The sequence below is a fragment of the Anastrepha obliqua genome, chromosome 3 (genome assembly GCF_027943255.1).
Source record: "Anastrepha obliqua isolate idAnaObli1 chromosome 3, idAnaObli1_1.0, whole genome shotgun sequence".
Classification (NCBI taxonomy): Eukaryota; Metazoa; Arthropoda; class Insecta; order Diptera; family Tephritidae; genus Anastrepha; species Anastrepha obliqua.
Genome location: NC_072894.1, coordinates 113,226,887 through 113,254,479, shown reverse-complemented (window position 1 = coordinate 113,254,479; position 27,593 = coordinate 113,226,887). Strand labels below are relative to the sequence as shown.

The 27,593-nt window shown below is 36.9% G+C and overlaps 1 protein-coding gene across 2 annotated transcripts in view; it reads left to right on the top strand.

The window, feature by feature from the left end:
• The window catches only part of LOC129242882 (cysteine-rich motor neuron 1 protein), a 213,920-nt gene that overhangs the window by 5,205 nt on the left and 181,122 nt on the right, over positions 1-27,593 (top strand). The window contains exon 1 of one of the 2 annotated variants that reach the window (XM_054879782.1): positions 6,243-6,299. The exons of the other annotated variant lie outside the window; for it this stretch is intronic. The gene's annotated coding sequence lies outside the window, so the exon portion shown is untranslated. Of the gene's footprint in view, positions 1-6,242; positions 6,300-27,593 lie in introns of those variants that run through there. 2 annotated transcript variants of the gene reach the window in all.

Genomic DNA, 27,593 nt, shown 5'->3' with positions numbered 1-27,593 from the left:
TAGAGATTTTTCTTTGAACTTTTCGATGTTTGGTGTTGATTTACTTATAAGCTTTGATGTAAGATTTCCCCCATGCTTTAACGAGTAATAGACAAATAAAATTTTTAATTCTGAAAAAACTTGAGGTTCCCTTTATTTTTTTGAATTTTCAAAAAGTATTTACTGACACTTTTTTTATGCACATAAATTGTAAATGCACCGAGTATTAACCAAACCAAATATCACAAAGTTATTAAAACTTCTAATGAAAAGTTGACACGGATTGATTTATCCATGTAATATAGTAAACAATGGCGCCTTGCTATGCTTACCATTCATCATAACACATGGGCTGAAAAGTACCGAGCCTATTAAAGAAGACACTTTTTTTCCAAAATAAGCTTTATTCATCAACGTAATTTCCATCAAGAGCAACGCAATCATTCCAGCACCGCTCCAACATTTGAATGCCACTTTTGCAGAACGACTTATCTTTTGCCTCAAAATAGGCCTCAGTTTCAGCGATAACCACTTCTATCGAGCAAATTTTCTTACCGGTGAGCATTTTTAGGTAGTAGCCAGTAGTCATTGGGAGCGAAATCTGGCGAATACGGTGGATGTGGGAGCAAGTCGAATTTCAATTCATGTAGTTTTGCCATGGATTTGATTCACTTGTGACACTGTGCATTGTCTTGATGAAACAAAACAGGGAGCAGACGCGACATCCACTTTAAACAGAGCATTCTCATAGTCAAATGCTCATGCAATACAGAACCAAATCATTATTTTGATATCTTTACGATGCAAGTTAACTTATGCAACTTCACTTTTCGCTCATTAAAAACGATTTTGTGGATTTTTTTATGTGTTTTTTTTTTTTTGACGTTTAAAGTCAGCAAATCATCGCTTCCTGTTTTATTGTTATTTCTGATGAAACGGAGTCCCCATAATACATGCCAAGCCATTCCATTCGCTTGAACGATATTTTTTCTCATCAAAAAACTGTATAAAATTAAAACACGAGATTCTTATTGATCCCTTTTTTTTGGTAATAACAAAAGTGACGTCATTGTTAGTACAACTCACGAACTAATGCATGGAAAATCATGAAATTTTATCTGCTGTTTAAGATTAGTACTAACTGACAAAGACGTGAATACCATAAAACTAGTAGCCATCGATGTGTTAGGCCCGGGACTACTCGGACAACTAATATTTGAAAAGCAGTGGAAATTTTGTTCCCTTATATTTGTAGAGACGTCACTCATCATAGTAACTGCCATTTTTTATTAAAGTTAATTCTTTCTTCAATTCTTTTCAAATGCTCCACATGTATGCCTTCGTATTCCTCGTTGCAGAACTAACTGCTCTTTAAATGATCCAATCAGCCGTAGTTCTAAGTACGCCAATGAAATAGGTGATCAGTTAGACCTACTCTCCGAAAGTAGAGAAAGTTTAAAGGCTAAGTTAATATCTGTGCTACATTACATATTATTGCTCTTACCTATGTCTGCGATTCATTTATTTACTTAAAATTGCATAAAGGCGTAGTCTGTACGTGAAAAAAGAAAAAAATAATGCTACAACTCGACCATACATCATCATGAAAGAAGTGCAATGGAAAATATTTTTTTCATGAAATTCAAAAAAAAAAAAAATGAATTTTAATCATTTTTATGCAGTTTCCTAGCGAAATTGTAAATTTTTTACTTAAAATCTGTTAAAGGAGATGCCTACAAATTCCATCTGGTATTCAAACAAAACTTTTCTAAATCAAACCGGAGCTTGCAACACCCTGTTTTAAGTAACTAAAATCACGCATTCTTATATTCGCAATTCCACCCAAATGCGCTTATTAGCATAGATAAACATACGTCGAAGAAGAAGAAAAAGAAGAAATATGTGTGTACTTTTGACGCACATAAAATATGCAAAGGCCAATAAATATTTAGTGCAAAAAGGCAAAAAAAAAAATGAAAGAACAACACCCATCTACATAAACAACGCTTACATGCAAACACTTTACAGAATTCTCCAATGACATAAGCGCCTTGCATTCAGGAGGTGGGTATGCTGAGACGACAAAACTTAAATACCTATTTGAGGGTGGGAGAAAATAAACAAAGCACAGGGAGGCTACTAGGGCAGTGCCTCAGTGTATTTGTAGCAGGAAGCGTTGTGGGTGGAACACAGTCGCCCAGAAAGTAGTAGTGCCAGCTAGGGAAAAATAATACAAAAATTAAAAGAGCTTTTACGACACGCCTTAATCTTCTTAGTTTACTTCTTTTTGGCTCAAAATAAAATATGGAACGACCATGGTTACTAGGTCCAACAGAGCTCGAGTCTTGGATTTTTCAAAATGAGTTTCTCGCTAAATTAAAGGATTTTTTTTTTAAAGCTGATGGCCTTTATTTTTCAGAATATAATTTTTTTTATATAAATATTCCGTAGTAAAATTTAAGCCTTGTGGTTTGCAAGGCATTGCCGTACATGACTTTCAATGATACTTTTTCAACTCTTATTACATATATTGCTATCTTTAGGTATTTATTTCATGAGCTCTGCCCTGTGTGTTATGTTGCCCTAGGTTCCAACTTGGAACTCTAGACTTGATGATCCTTATGTAATAAATTATTGCGCACAATAAGCAACCCATTTCTTGGATGGCTCCAAGTTGGGCGGAAAGGTTAGAGTAGGAGTATTTTGCCAAGAGCTCCCCACCAAGCTCAAACTAACGTACTGCTATGTTTTCCAAGCAGAGGTAGCCGCTAGTGAACTGTTTACTAAATGCGATACCTATCAGAGCCCACTATTTTAGTTAAGATGCTCAGAGTGATGAGAAGTTTCGATTTAGCCATATAATTCTGCCCGTCTGCCTAGACGTGTGCTCGTTAACTCGAAGAAAAATTTAAATACTTAGTCTTGCCATAAATTCTGTGACAAATTTTACAATGCATGCGGCGAGCACAATAAACTCATAAATTATTCTCAGTTTCGTTGGCAAATTTTACGTCTTAACAGTGGAGTGGGGAGCTATGTGAAACCTCATTGCAGTGATTGCATTGCAGAAAATGTGGTAGAAGTGCAAGTGAGATTTACGAATTGCTGAAGAAACTGAATATTTCGACACAGTTTGTCTACCGCACGATCAATCATCTTTCTCAAACGTCTGAAGTGGAGACTGACTGAATGAAAAAGAAGTGGTGGTCCTCGCGTGGTTCGAACCAATGCAGCCATAAATGCCATTCGAGGGAGAATTCCCAGAAATCTCCTTAGAAAGCGGAAAATCATGTCCAGGGAAATTAATGTAATGATCAGATGCGTATCGAGACCAATTAGAAATGAACTCTATATGAAAGCCTTCCATCGCTCAACTGGTCATCTTTTGAAGACTTTAGACTCGACAAATGCAAGCGGATTCTTCGGTGGTTTGCGGTCAAAGGCCATGAAAATATTTCTTTGCACAGATGAGAAAATTTTGAATGTTGAACAAGTTTTTAATAAGCAAAACGATAAAATCTTTACTAAAACTTCTAAAGACATAAAACATGTTGTTCCAAGGGTTCAGCGAATCCAGCCTCCGTAATGGTTTGGTGGAGAGTGTCTTGTAAAGGCGTTATATCTCTTCATTTCTGCGAAAAAGGAGTTGATACCGGGGCAAAAGTGTACTAGTAGGATGTTTTAGAAGGCTCGGTGTGGCAGTTGAGCAGTACTCTTGCCAATGGAGAGTGTTGGATCTTCCAGTAAGATTCCGATCTAGCCCATAAAGCAAAAACCACCCAGCAGTGGCTAAAAAACAATATTCCCGGGTTCATAGCCGCCGAAGATTGATCGTGTGGAAGTCCAGATCTGAATACATTGGACTACAGTTTGTGATCAGAATTAGAGAGCATGGCCTGTCGAAGACCTCACAAAAATTTAGAGAGTCTCAAACAATCTTTGGCGTGAGCAGTGACGGCAATATCCATGGAAAGCGTGCTTGCTGCAAGAGTTGAGTTGCCTAATCGTTTGAAGGCTTGTGTAAAAGCAAATGGGGACCATGTCGAATGAAATTGTAAAATTTTTTTTTAATATTTAAATGATTAAATGGAATTAACTTCTTACCGAAATGTATATTATTATAACTTTGTATCTGTAGGGTTTTCGAATAAGAGGAGTTAATTTGATATTCACAGAAAAATGCTATTTTTTAATATAAACGATCGGATGTTTATTTCATTATAAAGAAGAAGGTATGCCGTTAATAGTGGAAAATAACAACAGGCAAGTGAACGTAGTGGCCACGCTTACAGGACAATATCCTTCTCATGAAATTTTCCGTAGTCGAATTGCAAAGTACTCGATAGCCTCACGAATTCCATCTTTGAGGTCTTGAATCGACACTGGGCTGTTGTCATAGACCTTCTCTTTCACGTGGCCCCAAAGAAAAAAGTCACAAGGTGTTAAATCACAAAATCTCGGTGGCCAATTGTGATCATCTCTTCGAGAGATAACACGGTGCGGAAACTTTTCCCATAAAAGATCAATGGTTTCGTTGCACGTAGCGCCGTCTTGTTGAAAATAAACGTTGTTCAGATCAATACCATCCAATTTCGGCCATGAAAATTGTTAGCCATCTCTCGATACCGCAATCCATTCATTCATAGCACCTGTTACTTGAAAACACTTTATAACGGACTCAACTTGTAACAGAACTTATGGCAGGACTAGGTATTTTATGAAACTGGTTACGCGTATTACTTTTGCCAAGATAGTTTGGAATAAAAAAGGGGAAAAGTTGATAAATAACCACCAACCATATAATAGTAATTTCAACAATACAAGATTAAAAAATTGTATTAAAAAAAAGTTATTAAAAAACTATTTAATTGCAATAAAAAACACTAATTAAAAAAATGCGAATCTCTGAAAATTACACAAATTTAGCGCAAATGATGAGCCCAAAGAAATTTGTCTGCTCAGATCAAATTTCCATGCGTCCATCTAAAGCTGCAGACTATAGCTTTAAGGTAGTAGTCTGATAACTTATACGTTTCTTGAGGCTATGTTTGGGACATTTTTTGGAAGGGAAAATAAAATTTAATGGGTTTGATTTTCTGATATGTTATTAAAGGTTTAAGAAGGTGTACAAAAAAAAATTTTGTTTTTTTTTAATGTTTTGATACTATTTTTGTACACTGCAGCAAGCGGCAAAAAAAGAGGTACAGTGGCTGGCCGGCGTGATTTCGTCAGCTCAATCCGTTAGATAGAAAATTTGTTTTCACGACGGCCATCCGGAAAAACGTTGTTTTGAGAAAAACGCGTTTAAAGTTTTAGCGGCTTAGCGCACGCAAGTACGAGCCGCTCTCATGTATGTGCTATAATTTCGTCAATATTTCGAATTTCGGTCTAAAATTTGTACATACTACTACCTTAGTTTTCTATGCGTTTATTAGATCACAAAAATTATCTGCTAGTGCTCGTACTAACTGGTACTAAAATGTGTGTGTATAAAGTTCGGTCCAGACAGACTTGTTTTTCAATCATTTTTTTTGTTTTTTTTTTAACTAAATTTTATGCCATGAAAAAGCACATAATAAACAACCATTTGCCGTTAGGAGTCGGTTTTAAACTGTGGGTCCCTTAATTTGGGGAAAACACAAGTGCAAACCAAAAATTGAAAGAGAAGCTCAGGCAAATACCCAGTAAAATGCGTGGGCGACAACTGAAACATGTGTGTAATATATTTTTATACTTTTACTGCTATAATAAAGAGGCCTTTTGTGAAGTTCGTTCAAAATGTCCCGTTAAAAAAATTGGATAGAAGTAAAAAATAAGTTGTACATAAGTATATACTTTTATATGTAACTGAAACTTGAAAATTATAAATAAACATTAAATCAAAAATAAAAATTACTAAATATTAATAAAATATTTTTTGATTTCAAATCCAACAGGAAATGAACACCACGACATAAATTTTGTGTAAAGTCGAAAAAAGTGAAACTAAATTTAAAATATGTGCAATGCCCGAATGCCCAAAATGTATTAAATACCTAAGCGCTTAAAAATGTGAAAGAAACCAGTGAAAAGAAGCGTCACTTACCACAAATAGACATTAGCATCTGTAAATCTATGTTTCGTGCAACTAGCATCAGTGTATTTGTGTGCGTGTATATGTAAAATCTGTGTACTGCTTTTTTCTATTCAACTCAAAGGCTATCAGGTGCAGACATCTTTTTGTTGACATGCCAGCCATAATGTTCTAAAGTTATATATTGGCTGATAAGGCTTGACACAAAAATAATAATGCAAGAAGAAGCTACAGATTTTTCATGAAGGTGAGTTTGAATTTGAAAGCAGAGCAAATTCTGAAAAGTGTGGATATTTGTTTATTTATTTCAAAGGTATTTTTAGAAATAGGACAGAGCATTTTTGTAGTTCAATAAATAAAAAGAAGAAACAAATTAAATAAGTTATAAATAATGCCTTATTAAACAGGGGCTTTAATAGCACAGCACCTCATAAATTAGACGCAATTAGAAGCTCAGCTGGCTCAGCAGTTAATCGAAAAGTAGTAACACAGCATAATAACTGAGTTGCTCTTATTAATTTTACTTATAAATAAAAACGAAAGAATGGAGTTATAGATGTTAGAAACTCAATATAGGCGTTTTCGAAAACCAGCTTCACGAAAGTGCGGAATTTCCGAAATTATCAAATGCGGTCACCGCTTGGCAAGCAATGGCAAATTTCCGAGTGTATTTCTGTGCAAAAACCAAAATAAAAAATTGTGCAAAAATCATAAAAAATTAACTGTCTTTTCTCGGATGTTTTTGAGGATTTCAGCATAACTGTGGTCCTCTACCAGCTTTACCAACGCAGCCTCCGATTTTGGTTTTTTGGTATTCGCTCATTCTTCTTTTGATTCTCCTTAGCCTTCCTAACTCCATCGTTCTGTGCTCAATCGTTTCCTTTTTCCTTCCTAGATTTTTGCCGGCTTACCACTTGCTCTCAGGCTCTCGAACTCTTAGTTTCTTCGAAGAGTCGGGTGCGACAGGACTTGGTGCATTTCTTTTTGCGGCCGACGAAGTGCTCTCCTGGACCACACCTGTTTTTCGAGCTGTTGTGGGTGTATCACCTCCGACTTCTTTCGTTAATGTGTTCGGCAAGATACGTCGCCGGTTTTTTCAGCGCAAATTTAACCTCTTCAGCAGTTTTTCATGACGTCGAATAGTTCATCTAGCTCTAAGGCTCCGGTGTTTATTTCTGTGGATGTATTCCTTCTCTTCAATAGAACTGTTTTCATTTTCCTAAGCACTCTCAAACATTTCTCTACGGCTTCCTCTTCTTCAGCTCGCATTTTGAGCATAAACTCTTGTCGCGAGGATTCAGTTTTTCCCTTTCTGTGTTTGCATCACTTGCAGTTACAGGGGTTTGTGTTGACGCATTGGGCGCAATTGCAATATTTTCAGCCTCTTTTGACGTTTCTCTTACATCTAATTCTTGAGGCGTCATTTCAACTCTTTCATTTACCGTCTTTGATTTCTCTATGGTTGACATTGAGCCGCTGATAAGAGGCGTGTTCGCCTTTTGTGGTGGCGAGCGAAGCAATCGTGGTTTCCTTACGAATGGGCTCTGCTCTAGATCAACATCATTATTGGCCTTCTGCTGTTTCTCTTCTTTTTGTCTTTTTTCCTTTATTTTATCCATACTTTTTTCGCATCGTGTGCAGCGCAAAAATTTTTTAAAAATCTGGTCTTTTAAAGATCTTTAAGAAAATAAGTTGCAGCAAAAATGTCAAACTTGGCATGCAGTTAGCAATCCTGTATAGTAAAATCCATAATTTGACACGCATACGAGAGCTTAACAGAAAAAGCTTATATTTGCCGCAAGGTGTTTTTGTCTTCTAATTGAACATTTTATCGATTTTCGACCGCTTTCACTTTGACATTATTTTCACTTTAATAAAGATACAAAAATAAGTATTTAGGAATTCCAATCCACTCTTACCTCAACAAATTTTAAAGGCGCTTGGCAGTACTTAACTTCTTCTATCAAAAAGTTCTTTGCTTTACCATGTCTAAGCTCTCACCTCACCCATCACCATCTGCTGTCAAATACAGTATTTCCGCGCACAACCAACAAAACGGCACATAATTTTATATAAAATTGTAAATACAAGACATTTTTTATTTCTACATTTTGCCTTTGCCACCAAACGCTTAGGAGTTTTTCCCACCACCAATCTTTCGCACGCCAATGCCTTTGATATTTTAGTTGTGTATGTGTGTGTGTGTATGCATTGTGCAAATGTTGACACATCTTCCTGAATTCTCATATGTGGCTTTATGGTTACGCTTCAATGCGCTTTTAATGATTTCCGCCAGCAAGCATGTACGTGCACATACCTTCATCAAACACAAAATACGTCTACAAGTGGAGCGAATGCCGCTGGGGCGTATGAGTAATGTATATGACGCTGAGTGGTATCAACTTTGGCGTGGGGTAGGCAGATGGCGTTGCATGAGTGGGCAAGTTGTAAGCAGAATTTTTATACATAAATATATATATTAATTTTAAGTACACATTTTACGAACACATAAAAAAATTAATAATCCATTTCACTTAATTTTTTTCGTAAGCCACAAAATACACCCACAAATATTTAAGCTTTTTTTTTCAAGTACTCTGCTGTTAATTTTACTTTGTAACAAAATCTATCCTTTAAAATGGCTGCTGCTGCTACTACAGCACATTTATACGCCCTCCCACTGTGCTTATCGATTTTTGGAAAGCGCCCCGGTACTTTGATGTAATTAAAGCTGAGTAGCTAAATCATAAAGATTTGAGTTTTAAGAGAAAAAATGTTTATGTATAAATACGTACATATACACAAATATATACACACATTGTGGATATAATTTATGTTGAAGGTTGCCAGAATCTCAAGGGGATTTCGAGCGAGCGCGTAGGACGTGATGTATTCGTTGTGACAGTTCACGAGGTGGAATTGGAGTTAAAAAATATGCATAGGCGAGTTTTGGTATACACAAACAAAAATATAAGTAATTTGAACCAAATAGCTTTAAAGCTGAAATCACTTACAATATTAGATTATTAGAGGACTGAAAATGATTTGAATTATCATGAACTCGTATGCACTAAACAATTTCTTTCATGGTGTCACATATATAAGTATAACTATATATACAGTGTTGAAAAAAATAATAGCAACGACAATCACTCCATATTTCATACACAATTTTTAGTTTGTAAGTATTACCTATTTATGCAGATACACACTGTATAATACTGTTTGATAACGGTACTTTATTTTGTCTTGTTTTTATGTGCATAATCGCAAATATTTAGGCTCAGTATTCTTTTTGGTGCAGAACCGCGTGTTTTAGTTGGAAAAAAAAATAGAAACGTTTCGGAAAAATTTGAATAGCTACAGTTAAAATTAATAATATACTGTTATTTTTAAACTGTGTGATATTTTGTTGGAAAAGTATGTAAAAAATTATATTTATTATTGTCTTGTTCATAAAATACAGGGTGGCTGATGAAAGCCGCTACCAAAAAAAATTGAATAACTTTTTTTCTTTTTAAGTTATCTGTTCCATTTTTGTTTTAATTTGCAGATTGATCTTTAGAATTTATTAAAATGGATAACTGGGACACGCAAACAAGAATTTGGATAGTCCGCCGCTATCACGCACTGGAGTCCGTAGTTTTGGTACAGAGAGAGTACAGGCGGATGTTTGGCGGCGATCCCCCGAGCAGATGGACCATAATGAGACTGGTGAATAATTTTGCTGAGCAAGGAACAGTCGCAAGAAGGCCTTATCATCGAAACCCACCAGTTCGGACGGAGGAAACGATCGCTGCTGTAGCTGCAGCTATACAAAGCAATCCAAGGGTTTCAACAAGAAGCTTATCTGTTCAACTTGGTGTCAGCCGACAGTCTTTGCAAACAATAATGCACAAAGATTTAGACTTATTTCCCTACAAAATTCAAATGGTTAACAAACTGAATGCAGCAGACTTGCCGATTCGCTTGGAATTTTGCCAGAAGATCCTACAAATGGTGGATGAAGACCAAAACATGTTAAACTGCCTTTTCATGTCTGATGAGGCCCATTTCGATTTAAACGGCAATGTGAACAAACAAAATTGTCGAATATGGAGTACTTCTAACCTTCAGATACTCCACGAGACGGAATTGCATCCTCTTCGCGTGACAGTGTGGTGTGCGGTTTCTTCACGCTGTATTGTCGGGCCTTATTTTTTTGAAGAAAATGGTCACACCGTTACGGTTACTGGAGAGCGTTATTTGAAAATGCTGAAAGAATTTTTCTATCCAGAACTACGCCGAAAGAGAATTCCTTTCAACTCTGTGTGGTTTCAACAAGATGGGGCAACGTCTCACATAGCCCAGACTGTTATGACAGAGTTACGACGAAAATTTCCCAATAAACTGATTTCAAGAAACTCTGAATTTCGTTGGCCCCCCAGGTCGCCTGACCTTACTGCACCTGACTTTTTCTTGTGGGGTTTATGTAAACAAGAAGTTTATAAAACAAAGCCAACAAATTTGGATGAACTAAAACAATCCATTCGGGCAACAATTGCGGCTATTCCTGTCGCAACTCTCAAAGCAGCAATGAACAACTTTTTACTAAGATGCCGCACTTGTGTCAACGAGCATGGGGGGCATTTAAATTCAATTATTTTTAAAACTAGTTAAGCTACATTTAATAAAATTTAATGACCTTCAACTTGAAAAAAAAAATAAATGAATTCCATACACTAAAAAAAAGTTATTTGAGTTTCTTAATGTAGCAAAATTCATCAGCCACCCTGTATTTCTTATCTTATGAATATTGCATTCAGAATGGGACTTGGTAAACACTGTAGTGTTAATGAAAGAGAAATTATAAAAAAACTAAAAAGTGATGGCCTTTCTATGTCACGGATTGCCGATTTCATGAAATGCTCAAAAAAGGTGTTTTCTACGATTAATTTTAAAATTACAGAGGAAAAACGAGGACGAAAACGCGCAACATCAAAGAAGTTTGACCAACTGATTATACGAGAATCGAAAAAAACCATTATTATCCTGAGAAGGCCTATAGTGCAAGAAAAGTACCATACCTTAGCAGAAAAAACATAACCTGCAGATTATCGTTTGCAAAGAAACATCTACTGCGTGCAAATTGGAAAAACGTATTATGGTCAGATGAAACAAAGATTAATTTGTTTGGGTCTGATGGCAAGGTACATGTTAGACGGCCTAAAAACTCTGCATACGATCCAAAGCACACGTTGAAGACCGTGAAGCAGGGAGGTGGTAATATCCTAAAAATGCCATTGATTTGGGAGTTTCAACAAGATAACGACCCAAAATACTCCTCTAAACTGGCGAAGAAATGGTTCCAGGATAACAATGTAAAGTTAGTAGAATGGCCTTCACAATCCCCGGACTTGAATCCAATAGAGCACCTTTGGGGCATTCTGAAGAAGAGAATTGCCGGCTATAAGGCAAAAAATAAAGCAGATTTGTGGGAAAAAGTCCAGGCAGAATGGTTTAGTATAAACCCATCAGTTTGTGCCAAGTTAGTGGACTCAATGAGCCGGCGTTGCACCGCAGTCATTCAAGCCGAGGGTGCAACAACCAAATATTAATTTGTTTACAATTTTAGAAGTTTTGTTTAATTATCTTAAAGAAAAATACTTATGTTTATTAGCTTTAAGGACGTCGTTTCTATTATTTTTTCCAAGGACAATAAAATGAACTTCATGATTTCTTTTTTACAAAAATGCAGCAAGAGTTGAGTACCTCTATTTTTATATATAAAACTGTTTCTTTATAAAAAGATATGAACTTCAACAGCAAAAATTATTTTGCAAGAAATATACCCAAAAGAAAGAAAAATTCACATCGTTTCTATTATTTTTTCCAACAATGTATACTCGTATAATTGGGGCGTACACCCTTTTCGGGTGTTTGGCCGAGGTCATACTCCTATTTGTGGTGTGCGTCTTGATGTTGTTCCACACAAATGAAGGGACCTACAGTTTCAAGCCGACACCGAACCGCGTATATTTTTATGACGAGCTTTTTCGTGGCAGAAATACACTCGGAAGTTTGCCATTGCCTGCCGAGAGGCGACCGCTATTAGAAAAATGTTTTTTCTTAATTTTGGAGTTTTCACCGAGATTCGAAACCACGTTCTCTCTGTGAATTCCGAATAGTAGTCACGCACCAACCCATTCGGCTACGGCGGCTGCTCAAAGATACCCCAAAACTAAATAATATAAGCATTACTCTCAGAGGAGTAAAAATAATTCATTGAATTGTTAAGTCCCTTTTATATGCAGTACAAACTTATAGTGAGAGAATAAAAGTTTCTCCCGATTTTCGTAAACCCTTCCAGTGTGCTTCTCATATCGTCTATAAAAGCCTCTAATATCGTATATAAAATAAAAAAAAGCTACTGCCAAAATAAACAAATAACAGTATGCCGCTCTCATAATCGTCTCTGCATGCACCAGCAACGAACAACGTTCCACATAGCCCCACTTATCCCCATATTACGCTTGACCGTAGTCTTTTGAAAACTGTTTAGGGATTGATAAATGACGCACATGGGTAAGCACACATTACAGCTTTTATTCGATTACACATACGATACACTCATTCGCAAGCTATTATTTTCTCCTTTTCCCATTTTCATGACCTTCAACTTACCTTGCCCTATACCTTTTTTTCACCCACATACTCACGCACTCCCACACTAATACTCGCACTACTGTCAACTCTATTGTCATATTCTTTCATTGTCAAAAACCCGCACATTGCTTTGTCTATTCTGCCTCATCTGTCTTGTTCTCTTCAAAATGGCATTTCATCAGTCGGCCTGTGAGGCGTTAAAAAATGATGCAGGCCAGCGGCGTTCGAAATATAATTGGCTTTGTTTTGTGTGAAATAACATTGCGTAAGTTGCAAAAAGAAAAATAAATATGAAAAAAAAATAGACTATCCTACTGATACACAATTCAATTCGACGACCCTTTTACTCTGCCTTTCCCTTTTATGCCATCTTTCGCAATTGAAAAATGATTTTCAGCCTCCACATTTGACACTTGGGGCACAATTCTATTAAAAGCAGATAAGCGGCAAAGTGGGTTTTGAAGAAGCCTGTATAGCCATTTTTCTTTTACTCTTTTTCTCATTCAATCTAAACTATTTCTTTATGCATTTATTTTCTTTTCTTTCCATGCTGTTGTCCTTTTGGTAGTGTTGAACACATAAATTGGCTCAAGATGCGTGTTTGGAAGATATAATGAAAATCTTTTTCCACTTTAGACGCAAAAAAATGGCCAAGTCGTTACTCATGCTCAGGTAGAGAAAATGCTGCAATTATTTTTTTTTTTGTTTTTTTAAATAATGCATTCAGGTCTGGTCGATCGTTGCCATAAATTTGATTTTGATAGCCAGTTGTCGTTGAGGGCAAAGAAAAAGTTTTGTTTTTTCAGCGAAAGGAAGAGAGAAATAAAAGGTAATTTATTTACAAGTATACCAGCTGCTAGAAGAAAAGAAAAGGTGAGGCATACACTTAGAAAAATTTTTAGGTAAGTTATTGGTACAAGACATGTAAATTTGAATACTAAGAGTGACACATATCGATAGGGAACATTTTTGGTTAAAAATTATAAAATTCCTTTTTCATTTTTAAAGGTTCTTAATAAGAAGAATTATATTAATTACATTAGAAAAATTGTTAGTAGTGGCTAAGATACCCAGGTTTAGGATGAATTTAGGTGGCTGCTGAAAAGTAGGTCTGCTAAAATTAGCATGCTATTGGGCCTTTTTGGACAACTTTTAAAGCTTAAAGCACTGGTCAGTCATCGAAGTCAAAAAACTAAGCAAACGCCAGGGAGGTTACAATACATGGCTGCGCCTTCCCAGTTCGCTGTGTTGTTAGAGCCAATGAATAAACGAACAAAAGGAAGGAGAATTACTTATTTGTGAATAGAAAAAGTAGGCGAAAACAATAAAAACTACCAAACATTAGCAATTATATGCACAAACACACAATTTCTTGCTACGGCGTCTTCCGCAAAACAACTACAAGTTTCACAATTTAACACGCGACACTTCGTTTTCATTACCTTACTTACTTAAAATCTAACAAATCGCAATATTGCAAAACCATTCACTGAATTTTCACGAACATGTACTTCCTCCTCTTTTTGTTTGTTTGGTTCGTTTGTTTTATATTGGCAATGGAGCCTGATGGCAGCTCCAAATGCAAAAATTGTAAAAAATAATGTACTACTAGCTGTACAACTAATTAATTTCGTATTTTTTGTTAAAAAAGAACATTTATTAAAGTACAAAAGTGAAAAAATATTTTATTCAAAATATTGTCCATCGGAAGCGGCAACTTTTCCCATCTTTCAGGCAATTTATGGATTCCATCCCAAAAAACCGAATTGAAAGGTGATTCTGCATCGACCGAAACAAGTGGTAATCAGAAGAAGCTATGTCTGGACTATAAGGCGGGTGCGGATTTCCCATCCGGCATTTTCCAAATAATTTTTGACCGGTACTGCAACATGTGGCCGATCATTGTCATGATGGAAAATCAATTTTTTGCGGCTGGACGCTCATTCTGGCCGTTTTTTCGGCTATTGTTTGCTTCAAACATATCAATTGTTGCCTGTATAGCTTTCCCGTGATCGTCTGGGCCAATTTTAACAGCTCAAAGTACAGCACACCCTTCTGATCCCACCAAATGCGGAGCATTACCTTCAAACCATGAATATTCGGCTTTGATGTCGATTTGACTGGTTGGCCTGGCTTCACATATGATCTTTTACGCTTTGGGTTGTCGTAATGAATCCACTTTTCATCGCCAGTGACAATGCGATGCAAAACCGATTACTTTTTGTGGCGATTAAGCAGCATTTCAGACATGCAAAATCGCCTCTCTACGTCTCACGGCTTTAATTCGTGTGGCACCCAATTTCCTTGTTTGTGAATGTATCCGGCTGCTTTTAAACGTTTAGAAATGACCTGTTGAGTGACTTCCAATGTTTCTCCAAGTTCTTCTTGAGTTTGACATGGATCTTGATCGACTAATGCCTCCAATTCTTCGCCTTCAAACTTTTTTGATGGACCTGATCGCTCTTTGTCTTCAGTAACAAAATCACTACTTTCAAATCGTGCAAACCACTGCTGACATACTCTAGCCTCTGGATCATATTCAGGATAAGCTACGGAGAGTAAACGATGTGCTTCTGTTGCACTTTCTATAAATTGCAGAACAAAAGCAAACCTCCCCGCAAATGCTGTTTTGTTGGAACGTAATTTGACATTTTGACTGCAATAAAAAAAATTTGTGTGTTTACTAATATTCACTGTGATATATCAAATTTACTTAACTTTTTGGCGTGCTTTAACATAGAATAGCTGTCACTGTCAAAATATTGACTACATAAATAAAGGGTGATTTTTTAAGAGCTACAGGAAAGTTTTTCAAAAAAACACAAGTAAAATTTAGAAAAATGCATGCATTTTTTATTTAAATCGATAGTAAAGGCCATATAATTTAATATTTGAAGATAATATTTCATGCAAATGTTGACCGCGATTACGCTTCAAATGGTCCATCCGCTTAGTCCAATTTTGACTTACTCTTTCCAATGTTTCGGCCGGTATCTCACATATAAATGCTTTAATGTTATCTTCCAATGCGTTAATTGAAGCAGGCTTGTCTGAATGGACATGAGCTTTAACATAGCCCCGAAAAATAATCTAAAGGTGCTATATCGCACGATCTGGATGGCCAATTGACGGGTCCCGAACGTGAAATAAAATGTTCACCGAACTCGCCTCTCAACAAGTCCATTATTACTCGTGCTGTGTGGCCTGTGGTATCGTCTTGCTGAAACCACATGTCATGCAAGTCAAGCTCTTGCATTTTGCGCAAAAAAAAGTTGGATATTATTTCACGGTAGCGCTCACCATTCACAGTTACATTACGATTCGCAACATCTTTGAAGAAGTACGGTCGAATGATACCTCCAGCCCATAAACCGCACCAAACTGTGACCTTTTCTGGATACATTGGTAGCTCTTGCAATTCTTCTGGCTGATCTTTACTCCGAAATCGACAATTTTGCTTATTTACGTACCCATTGATCCAAAAATGAGCTTCGTCGCTGAACACAATTTTTCGATAAAAAAGTGGATCTTCGGCCAACTTTCCAAGAGCCCATTCAACAAAAATTTATCGTTGCGGTAGGTCGTTCGACTTCAATTCTTGCACCAAATACAGGGCTTCACACCTAAATGATTTCGCAAAATTTTCCACATTGTTGAGTAACAGAGGCTCAATTGCTGCGAACGGCGACGAATCGATAATTGATGGTCATCATTAAGACTGGCCGATACAGCTTCAGTTCGCACTCTACGTAAGCGTGTTGGTGGCGATGGTTTGATGTCCAATAATGTAAATTTCGTTCTCAATTTAATAAAATTCAATGATTTGCAAGCGTTGTTCGTTTGTAAGACGATTCATGGTTAAATTATTGGCCAAACTGAAGATGTTTGACAGTGAAACAAAACACGAAACGTGCGTCAGCTGTTTAAGCCAACTGTTTAAAAAGATAATAGCTAAAAAATCACCCGTTAGGTTAAAAATTAGTGAACAATACTTTATTTAGCGTACTATGAACTAGTTCATTAATTAGTAGGCTTAACTGCGGTGTTGTTACACACCACATACCCGAAATTTATACCCAACTTCACCACAAAAATACCAAAGTCCAAACTTGCACGCATGCCAAAGGATAATTATGAATCTGAATGTGCAAAATAGTATTCGAAGGATGAGGGAACAATGTGGGTACAAAGTGAAAGCAGTTTTGAAATTTATTGCCAAAAGGTAATTGCAAACGTCGAAGGAATGAATGAAGGCTAATAAGGGCAACGAATTGTGCAGTAGTTGTAAACGTTATGATGCGGTGGAGATAAAGCAAACTTAGCATGATGACGTCAGCAAAAAATATCAAGTCTGATTGCCAAGCGTACTAAATGCATTGAGAAATTGAATCTTAATACATGCATGTACTTATACATATATATACACATGCATACTAATATGAAAATAAATAATTTGAGCAAATGTTAAAAAGTTTTTCAATTGGCTGCAGCCGATTTGGCAATTATACGCACGCATTAATGACTTGAGAAGCATATGCAAGTACGTGTATCGCAAGCGCCAATAGGAAATTGAGGAGAGAGAAATTGAGGGGAGAGAAGTTGAGTTTATCAGTATCAGAGTATCACTTTTCTCCATTTTCTCCAATTAATCGGACTAAGTCGAAGTGCCGCTCTTCTTTCATGCATTGTCAGATGTATGCCCATCCCACTCAGTCTTTCCAATGCGGCGGTGGTCGCCATTTTCGTTTGTCTCTGCCAGCGAAGTGCGTTTTAGTGTGAGAGGGATTTCGAGCATTCTAACGAATTGATCCAACTAATACTAACGTAGGTCATAACTCTCTGTGCTGGGGTTGTAGTGAGTGCTGGAGGCATGACTCGTCTTAGCACAGCAGCTTATAGAGAAGAGAAGTAAATAGTTTCGTGCTATCAAACATTTAATCTGAATGGAAAAACCGTAACCTTAAATCAAAAATGTGGTCAATTTTCAGCAAACATTCGCTGAGATCTGCGAAAATACTCTTTGAGCATTAGTTTGAGAGTATGAAAATAAAATAGAGTCAAAAGTGTGGTTAAATTTCAAGGGCCGATGTTGAATGTGAACCACACCTAAAGGTCAACGACACCGTTGGACTTCTTTCTTTGGGGTTATTTGAAAAAAAAAGATGTAGGTCGATAAGCCAGCAACAATTCAAGAGCTAAAGGATGAGATAGTTCGGCACATTAACGGCATAGAACCTCAATTATGCATCAGCGTCATCGAAAATTTGGACCATCGGATGGAGTTTGCCGTCGAGGCTGCGGCGGCCATTTGACCGACATTTGTTCCACACGTAATTGAACCATACCAATATTATCATAACAAAAAGAAATAACAATAAATTCCTAAAAAAATTGTATTTTATTCAAAATCAACAACGGCTCTTGAAATGTAAACACCCTTTATAAAAGCACCACATATTGGAAATTTTTCACTACCTCTTTTTTTATTTTTTAATTGCAATTATATTTATATAAAAATATGGTACATTCTGGGACAAAGCTCATATTAGTTCAAGTTAAAAACTTAATGCAAAATTTATGAAGAATCAAAAGGATTCATAAAAATTTGAAATATATTTTGTCAGAAATAAAATAAAATAAATTTGCGTACTTAGTTTAATATTAATTTTCTGTTCCTTTATTATTCCACTTGGAAACTTCAACAGAACATTTATATCTTATTCTATTAACTGCTGTTCTCTTTGCGGCACCCAACTCTTAAATCACGTCTCCAGGTATTTCGTGGACGACCGGGACGTCTTTGTCTTTGAGGATTCCATTCGAACGCTGTTCTGCTTATGTCCTTTCCCTGTCCTTTCTGAGAGTGTGCCCGATCTATCGCCATTTACGAGCTCTTATCACCTTTTGGATTGGTTCTTGCACGGTGATCTGGCACAAGTCCACATTTCGGATAGTGTTAGGCCAAACAACTTTACATATAAGCCAAAGGGATTTAATTGTTATGCTTTGCAATTTCTGCGTAGTATTATAGAGTCGCTCATATGTGATCTCTTTTGATCTCCCTCTCATTCGCACAACATACATAGGTAAAGGGTGTTTTTTTTAGAGGTGGGGTTTTCAAGACGAAATAAAACGTATATAATTTAATGTTATGGCCAAGAATTTAACTTTATTATAAAGATAAGGGTTTGCCATTATGTTTTAAAAATGATTTCGGGCAAGTGGCCGCCGCGGCTGGCTCGAATAAATTCCAGCCGAGAGGCCCAATTTTCGACCACTTTTTGCAGCAATTGGGGCCGTATGTCAGCAATAACGCGCCGAATATTCTCTTCCAAGACGTCAATCGTCTCGGGCTTATCTGCGTAGACAAGCGACTTCACATAGCCCCACAAGAAATAGTCCAGCGGTGTTATATCGCACGATCTTGGAGCCACAGGTCCATGGCGCGAGATAATGCGCTCACCAAAAGTTTCCTTCAATAAATCGATTGTTGCGTTAGCTGTATGGCATGTAGCGCCGTCTTGTTGGAACCAAAGGTCGTCCACATCAACATCGTCCAATTCAGGCACGAAAAAGTCATTAATCATGGCTCTATAGCGCTCTCCATTGACTGTAACTTTATGGCCGGCTTCATTTTTAAAGAAATATGGACCAATGATTCCCTCTGCCCATAGAGCACACCAAACAGTGACTTTTTGAGGATGTAACGGCGTCTCAGCAATGGCTTGTGGATTATGTTCACTCCAAATGCGACAATTTTGCTTATTGACATACCCATTCAACCAAAAGTGAGCTTCATCGCTGAACAAAATTTTCTTGTGAAAATCGGGATGCGTCGCGCGAACCGAACCATTATTTTCGTAATAAATTTGCACGATTTGCAACGTTGTTCAGGTGTAAGTCTATTCATTATGAAATGGCAAACCAAACTGAGCATAAATCAAGTGACAGCTGTCAAAAAGACCATCTACGAAAAAAGTAGTGCCAACTTGAAAACCTAACCTCTAAAAAAACACCCTTTAGGTAGGTAGGTAGGGTGGTTGTCGTAAGACACACTTAGACCTTCGGCAGGTCCATTGTGATACCACTGGAGCTTATCCTTACTCTACGTGTTCCTTTTCAAACTATCCGGTTGCTTTAATAAACGAGCAGAGCTTCATTAGTTTTAGATGGGCTATATCCGCTACATGGGTTAGAAATGCTGTATCGAGAGTGCGCAGCCTTCTCATACCTAGGCTTTCACACTCACATAAAAGGTGTCTGACTGTTTCCTCTTCTTCTGTATTAAGACAGCTTCTACAGAAATCGAAGTAAGGGAGTCCTAACCTTCTAGCGTGGCTGCCTATTAAACAATGACCAGTTAAACACCTATCATTTTTCTTATAGATTCTCTATTGAATCTTAGCAAGATCTTCGATCGACCGCTGTTCCAGTTCGGCCGTATGTTAAGATTGGTCTGACAATTGCCGTATAAAGCCAGCATACGATAGATGGGGAGAGACCCCAACTTAGTCCTATCAGCTGTTTACAAGAGTATAGTGCTATTGTCGCCCGGGCCTCATCACTAAATGACAGTGCCGTTCCACCTAGAGTCGGAGGAGCTATATTTGGAATTTTATGTTTCCTGGTAAATAGGATGAGTTCAGTTTTATTGGGGTTGACGCTTAGCCCATTTGCTTTTGACCAGTTTTTAACCATGTTTAGTAAATCTTGCATGACTTCTCTAAGTGTATTGGGAAATTTCCCTCTCACTACCATTGCAACATCGTCCGCATATGCTACGACGTGTTGTCCTCTCCCTTTAGGCTCTTTAACAATGAGTTTAGTGCCAGCACCCATAGGAGGGGGGACAGCACACCGCCTTGAGGTGTTCCTCTGCTAACTTTTTTCTTGATCTCTGAGGCCCCTAGGGTTGCGATCACAAATCTGCTCAAGAGCATGTTTTTGATGAACTCAACCAGAGCGGCAGAGATCCCGAAATCCGCCAGTGCCTTTATTATGGTATCCGGTAGGATGTTGTTGAATGCGCCCTCGATATCTAGGAAGGCTACCAGTGTGAATTCTTTATTATACATTGACTTCTCGATTTCTGTAACAAGTGAGTTAAGTGCTGTTTCAGTTGATTTGCCTTTGCAGTACGCATATTGTGAGATGCTGAGCTTATTAGGGCTGATGTTAGCCTTAATATGCTCTTCTAAAATTCTTTCTAATGTTTTTAGCAGAAAGGAGGATAGGCTAATTGGCCTGAAATCCTTAGGTGTTGTATGTGAATTTTTTCCCGCTTTAGGTATAAAGACCACTTTTACCTCTTTCCATACTGATGGGACACTTTTCAGTTTCAGAGCAGCCTTAAATATGGCCGTCGACCACTCCATGATGTAGTTGAGTGAATGTTGTATTTGGGCCGGGAATAATCTATCTGGGCCCGGTGATTTAAATGGTTTGAACGTGTTCACTGCTCAGGTTATCCTAGTTTCAGTGATTATTTCTTCAATGTCAGAGTTTGGTCTTTCTGTACCATTGTTGATTAATACGTTAGATGATTCGTTGCTGGCAAAGTGTGTGTCCATTAGCAACTTCAGAGTTTCGTCACTCGAAGTAGTCCAACTCCTGTCCGGTTTTTGGAGGTATCCGGTGGGATAGTGTTTTTTTTTTAAAGGATTTTACGCAGTCTGGAAGCCTTTGTGGTTCCTTCGATTTCTCCACAGAACGTTCTCCAACCAGACCTTTTCCCTTTCTTAACTTCTTTTTTGTAAATTTTTAGCTTACTGTAGTAGCAGTCCCAGTCTTTATTCTCTCGTGTCGCTTTCGCTCTATTAAACTGTCTTCTGCTGTCGTTTCTTAATGTAGACAGGTCTTCTGACCACCAGGGCTTTTTCTTCCCCTTATACTTAATTAAAGAGCAAGCCTTGTTTAGCGCAGTTCTACAGACCTCCGTAAGGATTTGTACGTGTTCGTTCAATGATTCTCTGTCTTCAATAGTAATATTTTGGGAATTTGGTAGTCTTTCCTTAAGTTCCCGTTTATATATATGCCAGTTGGTCTTTTTCAAGTTCTTGCTGGCGGGCGGGGCCCGTGAGTTGTTTCACAACATACATAAATATTTATAATAATTTGGTAAAAAAGTTGTTTCTACTTTCAGGTAATTCAGTTAATTATAACTTCTTGTTCTAGAAGCTACTTTCCATAACAATTACTTGAGGCGGCATGGGAGAAATTTCAAGCCCTACCCAAAGTATATAACAAGTGCTTAATCACCCTTCCATTCATCCATCACTCATACGCCCTAGCTTTATAAGAAACTTAAAAATACCCACGCGTGTAATACTTTATAAAAAAATGTAATTATAGGTATAACATTAACGTGAACCAATTCAAATTTATTCAACATACAATTAAGGAAAACAATTACATAAAAGGCCCGCTCGTGTACAGATAATTCATACGTCCTGTCATTACCCTTAAAAACTTAACTCATAGCTACTCTTTGGCCAGTGGTTGTGGTATATTTTCCGATTAACAAAACCGTCAATTGACGTTTTGACATATATTTGTTTTTGTTACACATAACTGTTAATTAGCCACATGCTATGTTCTCACACATAAGTACATACCGTATATCCGTATGTATACGCATAGATTTGTGTGCGAGCATAGAAAGTACTTAACTGCATAGCACTTAAATAGAGTGAGAAAAATATTTTTAGCGTACACGTATTTGTACTAAACTTATTTATGTGTCACTTTTGTACTTATAATGCGTTTTTACATACATCAAAAAGTAATAACAAAGTAATAATAAATGTAAATGCAATAGCAACGAATTTATTGCTGACAGTTTTGCTGTCATTCGAACAAATGGGGCGTAGTAATGGAAGAAGGCGGAGTAAAAACAATAATGTGTTGTCAGCATGCGATTGACAATATCGGAATGGCAAAAAAAAAGCAATTTAAACGTGTATTCAATTGACTATTTCGCAGCTATGTGCAGTAGAATTTATATACAGGGTGGTGGGAATATTCGAATTTTTTTTAAATGAAGAGTAGTTAGAAGAAATTAGTTAGTTGTTAGTTAGTTTGTTAGTTAGTTTGTTTGAGCATATTTTAGTAATATGTAGGGTATTTTTTAAGAGCTGGAGAATATAAAATGATAAAACCAAACTGAAATATAATATAATCTGATAGATAATTTCATGGTATTTATTTGTTGAATATGATATCCGACATATGTCTGCTGCGGCTATGAGTTACATGGTCCATTCCATCAGTTCACTTTTTAACAACTTTTCTCTATAAATCTGAAAAATAAACCTTGATGAGCCGAACCAGCAAAAATGCGATACAAACGACGTCTATTTGGCTTCAATTCTTTCACGAGCTGTATTTTATAGGCACGTAAACCAGGATTCTTACGTACAATTTTCGATATAGTCGAGGGACAAAGGTCAAATAGCTGAGAATGACGACGAATCGACAATTCGGCGTTATTGTCGTTGTAGCAGTTAATTTTGCCCTGTCAGTGTGGTGTAAATCACCGGTCATCTTCGTCTAGCTCATCTAACGGTAGGGCTAGGAAACTTGCTGTTTCGACAGGTTGGGTCCAGGGGGAGGGGGTGTTAAATGTTAGGCGTCTTCTTCACACTCTCTCCATGAACTTATTGAACTGATTTGGAATCGTTGTTCTGGCATTCATCGAGTCAACACAGTTTGTCATTATCAGTTGCCAACCTCTTAGTTATCGATATCGATAGTTCTCATGCAGCAAAAAAAAGGGAAACACCCGATATGTAACGGCTACCGTAGCCGTATGGGTTTGGGGCTGACTATTTTTCAGCAAGGTTTGAATGAATTGAATGGCTTTTGTCGGAAATTGGTTAGACAATATCAGTAAAATAGAAACGTTTTTTTTTCATATTTATTGAATTACTTGTGAAGTAATGCCAAAATGCCAAACAATTAACTGTCTAATCTTAATTTAATCCAATAGCTTTTATGCCTTTAGAATGAGCACACTAAGAGCTACAAATAAACAATAGAGCACGTAAGGGTCATATAAAAATGTCTACCACTCAAACTAATTTTATTTTATTGTATTTAGTAAAAAAGTTATTGAAAAACAAATTTAGATTATTAATTTCGCGCCACCTTGCGCTATGAGACTTGAAACTTATAGGATGCGTACCTGATTGTGCTGGCCTAAGATAATCATGTAATCAAGTGACCATCGAACTATCATCCAAAAGTATTTTTTTATTATTGTTTTTTATAATAAATAGACTTAACCCTCTGCGACTGACGTGACTTAATTTTCACAATTCCACTGACATTACCAAGTTCCGGCTGATAAAGGTGGTGAAACTACTTTAATTTTTTTCTTAAAGACTTATATTTTTATTTATTGACATATTTATTGAATTTAAAACGGCAGCTTATGTTAAGCAGGTTTTGTTCTGATTTCACAAATTAAACCTTAAAACTTATGTCTATACAAAAACAACTAAAAATATTCAATATATTATTTTTTTTTTTCAACAAATGTTTTACATTTACTTTTGTTTAAACTTAAACTCAATGATACCTTAAGAAAAAAGATAAATTCAGTGGTTAAGTTAGAAATTATTGCATGTTGAACATTACTTAAAAATTCGTCCTCCAAAAGTTATGCATTAAAAAACAAAATATATATTCCATTAATTCATTCATTCATTAAAAAAAAATTTTGCATTCTATATTAAGCTTAAACTTATCAGGCTAGTAAAAAGAGATCATATGAATCGTCTAATAAAAAAGTTACAAATTTTGTTGGCAGGTCTCACAAATTGGCTTAGAGCATTGGAGGCAAATTGGCTTTAAGCAATTACAGCAACAATATCTAGTTATTCTTTTTATTCTTGGCGGATAAATAGTGCAAAGGTTTCTTCCACTCGATGAGTTAGATCGAATGGTTGGTGAGGGAGGGAGAAGATCTTTACCGAGAACCCTGTTTATCATCACTCTTAGTTCTCTTGGCAATCTTTCATTATACACCCGAAATTTCATGTGATCTAACGCCAATTCTCTTGCCAGATTGAGTAAGAAAGTTTTTCTTCTCATTTTATCATCACTGTCTGAACACATTTGATTCAAAACAAAGCTATTAATACCAATCATATCTATTAGTCTTTGGTAAACTGTCATAGGCCAAGAACGAGTTTTACGGCTGCTTGAATATATCGAACATTTTTTGTCAACTTCGTTGACTCCCCTTTTGGTATGGTTGTAATCTGCTATCATAACTGGTTTTTTTGTGTCAGAATCCATTTCTTGATTATAAGTACGTTCTTGTTCAGCAATGGACCAGACTTGACTTGAAACAATAAGTTCTTCATCTGCTTCATCATTTGAAACTTCATGGTTTCCTAAAAGTTCAGTTTCTGGCTGAAAATTGGAGTCAGTGCCTCCGTCATCAAAATCGCTGAACTCATGCTCAGTTTCTTCCTCCAACCACTGTGGTATCTGCTCGTCACGGCTCTTAAAAGTTCCATATGATGTTCTCTTGGGAAAGTGTATCCTCTGATTTGTATTTAACTGCTCCATCAAATCAAAACTGAAAACAATATAAGGTAATGAAACAATTTCACTGATACGTTGTTCAGGAGACACTACGAAAGTATAACAAAAATACTGAGGTGATTGTTTCTCAGACACCTACGTCAATATTGATGTGGTTGACTTGTAGACACTTTTTCACTCACACCGACGCGTGTGCTCACTTGAACTGCCTTTTATACACTAACGTACTCATGACAACGTAATAAGAAGCTACTAAAAATTCGAGAGTATCTGCTTATAAAAGAACAGAGCAAAATATTGTTTTGTAGTATTTGGTGTCTGTTATATACCACGTCAGTTGCAGAGGGTTAACTTCATCATCATCATTGTTCGAGGTGAACCATTGCTTCTATTATAATTCGCCTCCACGTCACTCGGTCATCAGCTTTACGTTTGATATCAGTTATGCCCATAGCTCCAAAGTCGCCTCCAATGTCATCTCTACAACGATTTCTCGGCCGGACTTTTCTTATGTCGCCTCGTAGATTTGTTTTGATGATATTTTTTATAGCTCTTTCGTTGCTCATCGTTGCCAAGTACCATCTTGGTACCTGTATGACTTGGTCCATATATTTTTCTTATAATCTTTCTCTCAAAACAACTTAACTGATCGATATCAATAGATTTCAACACCCAGACTTCGCACCCGTATGTGAATATAGATCTTCTGACAGTTTTGCATATTCGTATTTTCTGAGAAAGCAATCAATTTCTAGATAGCAATCTCGATTTCATCAACTTTGTGTGCGCCAAGTAAGACTTATTTAAAGCTTGCATCCTGTCCTCTTAGCTTATAATTCTTAGTTAGTCTTATAATTGGCGCTAACGTTGATTTTGGGAAATTTTTCGTTTTAATTAGTAAAAACTAGGCGATTCATACGGAGTAAAAAACAAATTAACAAAACTATGAAAATGAATAGTATTAAATATAATAAACATAAATTTAAAAAAAAATCGTGTCACAAATATTTCGAAATGACTATGCAAACTTATTTTCATAGAAATAACATCTTATTGAATATAAAAGTTAGGTTAGGTTAAGTGTCTGTAAAAATTAAATATTTAAAAAACAAATGATATTGCTCTCTGCGTGTCAGGCAAACACCTGAATACCCTCACTGAGCTCATGCAACGCTCAATCAATATTCTGTCAAAATGGTGCACCGAATGCGGACTAAATGCGAATCCAGCAAAGACAGATCTTGTTCTCTTCAATAGGAATCAACAATCTCCTCCACTGCAAACAATAACCTTAAAAGGGGAATCATTACTCCTATCTGATTCAGCTCAATATCTAGGAGTTATTCTAGATAGGAAGTTGAGTTGGAAATTGAACATCGAAAACAGATGTAAAAAAGCTTTCATAGCTCTTTATACTTGTAAGAAAGCTATAGGCAAAACCTGGGGTTTTTCACCTCGGATCATTTATTGGATATATACCTCGATCATCAAACCGATACTCTTCTACGGTGTGGTTGTATGGTGGACAGCACTCGAAAAACGGTGTAGAGTACCCACAATTGATCGAGTTCAAAGAACAGCCTGCCTCCTGATAACAGGATGCTTAAGTACAACACCTACTAAGGCTCTAAATACGTTGCTTCACTTGTTCCCTATCGATCTGGCTGGCAAAGCGATTGCAGCGAAAGCAGCGACACGCATGAATGCTATATCGAAATGGAATAAGTATCTTGGCCATTCGGCCATACTGAACAGGAACACTGTTATCTTCCGACATAGACTATCATGTAAGTCTTCCATCACCACCCTTGCTATTCTCCTGTTCACTCCCAACTAGGGAAGAATGGAAGACAAATCTAACCGAAATCAATGGCCCTCTGACTATATATACAGATGGTTCAAAACAAGACGGCAAAGTGGGATTTGGAATCTTTTCCAATTCCCCTCACATCAATCTATCATTTAGATTACCCGACTACTGCAGCGTATTCCAAGCGGAAGTATGCGCTATCTGGTATGCTGCGAAAACTCTCTTAGAAAATAGAATATCACTAGAGGATATCCGCTATTTCACCGACAGTCAAGCGGCCGTTCGAGCACTCAGCTCCTCTTATACGCACTCAGATGTGGTTCGATCCTGTCTCTTATCTCTTAACGAGATAAGTGTTCAGAATTCTGTCCAAGTTATCTGGATACCGGGTTACAGTGGATTCGAAGGTAACTGCAAAGCTGATGAGCTCGCAAGAGCTGGAGCTGCGCAATCAAATGTTAGTAACTTACCCACAATCCACATTCCGCTCTCAACATGTAAATTGCTCATTGATCGAGAATTTCACAGCATTGC